The following is a 2,212-nucleotide window of genomic DNA, read 5'->3' as shown; positions in this document are numbered from 1 at the left end:
AATATAGTATGTGCAATTAAAATTTTATTTTAAAAGCTTAAATCTTTAAAAATATATACATTCTCCATTGTAAAAGTTAAATAGGATAGAAATATAGCTGGCTCCGCTGGCCAGGAATTTCACTATTTAAAAATAGTTAAATAATCTCCAGTGTTTCCTCTTTTTTAATATTTGACTTTTATTGTCGAATTTCACCAAGAATATTCTTAGATACACATATACATACCTAGATGGATAGATTGCAGGGTTCTCATGGGTGTTTTCTCCATTTACCAAAGATGGTTATGTTTATTACTTATGAAACGAAAAATTACCCATTTGTTCAACTCCCTCTCATCTCATCTCAAAGAAAGAGGGAGCCTTAATTCCTTGTGTTAACAATTCCATTTGGTATATCTCAAAGTGTTTCTTTATGTGTTCATTTTGTTGTGTTTGTGGGCTAAGCCTTTTTGTCATTCCCTTTAATACACGCGCGCACACACACACACAGACACACACACACACACACACACACACACACACACACACATCCACTGACGATGGCTGGAAACACGGAGGAAGCAAGCTGGGCCAGATCAGCGATCAAGATTCCGTTCTACAAAGAGTTAGAGGATTCAGCCTTTGAGAGGATTTAAGAGGAAACAACATTGTTGAATGGTCTGTTGACGCCGAAGTAAATGGTTCTATTTTGTGTCACCAGGTGGACAACGCCAGCAGGAGACAGGAATGCTGCTGATGCCCCGGACCGGGAAGAACCTTACTTGTCTTTGCTCCCCCAGCCTTTTCCCACTCATCATTTAGATAGATGGACTTCAGTCCCCTCCGGGTCACCACCATAAGACACTATATAGAGATAGATGGATGCCTCACTGGATGCGGCTACAGGGGGAGTTTCAAGGATCAGGTTTAGTTGATTTGTGAAAAGTCAACACTAGTGTATGGATTCCACTATCTTAGCTTCATCACTTCATAAATGACTATAGTTTGGATCATCCTAAACAAGAACAGGATCTTGAGCCATTACGCCTGTACGGAAAGTAAAGAAACATTCAGAGTGCAGTAAATGTTTTGTAATGGACCCCTGGCAGTGTTGATTCATCGAAAACCAGATAAAATCATAAATGTGAAGGATTTAGCTCGTTAGTGGGCCCCATTTGTGGGGTAAAAAAGTGGACAATGATTATTATTATTTGTTATGAATTATCATTGTGGAGGGGTTGTTCAGCCCATATCGACAACATACCAAACTAACAAGGTTAATGTGAGATTCAGAAATCGGACTAAAAATCTTGTTTTCGAGTTCTTGTCGGCCTACCTGAAATGCACGTTTGAAACTTTAACGACGCCATGATGTGGAGTTTGCAAAAGCTACCCAGTGATTCACATTAAATGTGTAAAAACGACAGATTGATGTTCAAAAGTGTCGACAGTTATGTAGAACACATTTGTAGCCGTTAGTTATTTGACCAAATTCCTTTGTTTTCCCAAGCCACCTTTTGTTTGCGTTCATTCATTGATTAAACCGCATTGTTTGCGCTGAGGGTCATATATTGTTGTTGCTCAAACGCATGGACCAAGGGATCCTCGTTTCTTTGCTTAATATTTGCTATGATTGCTCCCTTTAGTGACATTTTTATTATTATTTTTTAGTTTTTGAGGAGGGTCAGCTGACTGGAGCCGACCAGTACTGACCGCTTTTCACGGCGTCTGGAACGTACCAATGAAGACGTGTGGCGGGTTGACCAATCACGGCTTGGCGTCAACCCGCGTCAGACACGCCCACGCCCCAGCGCCATGTTTGACTGCAGCTGCGTTGTTTTTCTGTTTAGTCCTTTGAACAATACGATTGAACAAATCATCAGTAGTTCGATTCAGTTCGATTTAAACAGATGCATGTAACGTTTTTCTTTTTTTAATTGGGGATATGCAACATATAAACAAACAGGGCACATTTCCACGTCTTATCCAAAAAAAAAAAAAAAAAAATGGTCTGCTTCGGTTTGAGCACGAAAAAAAACAAAAAGAGTAAAAATAAATAAATACTACTAATAATAATAATAAATAAATAAGGTAAAAATATCAAATAAACACAGTGCTATCCCAGACAGATACATAAACTACAGATACACATATTGGAGACGGTCGACGCGGCTGACGCTATCGCGCACGTGGTCGGCGTAACTCGACACAAGCCCCGCCCCCAGCACGCCGA

The sequence above is a fragment of the Zeus faber genome (assembly GCF_960531495.2).
Source record: "Zeus faber genome assembly, chromosome: 4".
Classification (NCBI taxonomy): Eukaryota; Metazoa; Chordata; class Actinopteri; order Zeiformes; family Zeidae; genus Zeus; species Zeus faber.
The sequence above is the reverse complement of the archived record's forward strand: the minus strand, read 5'-3'. Positions refer to the sequence as shown.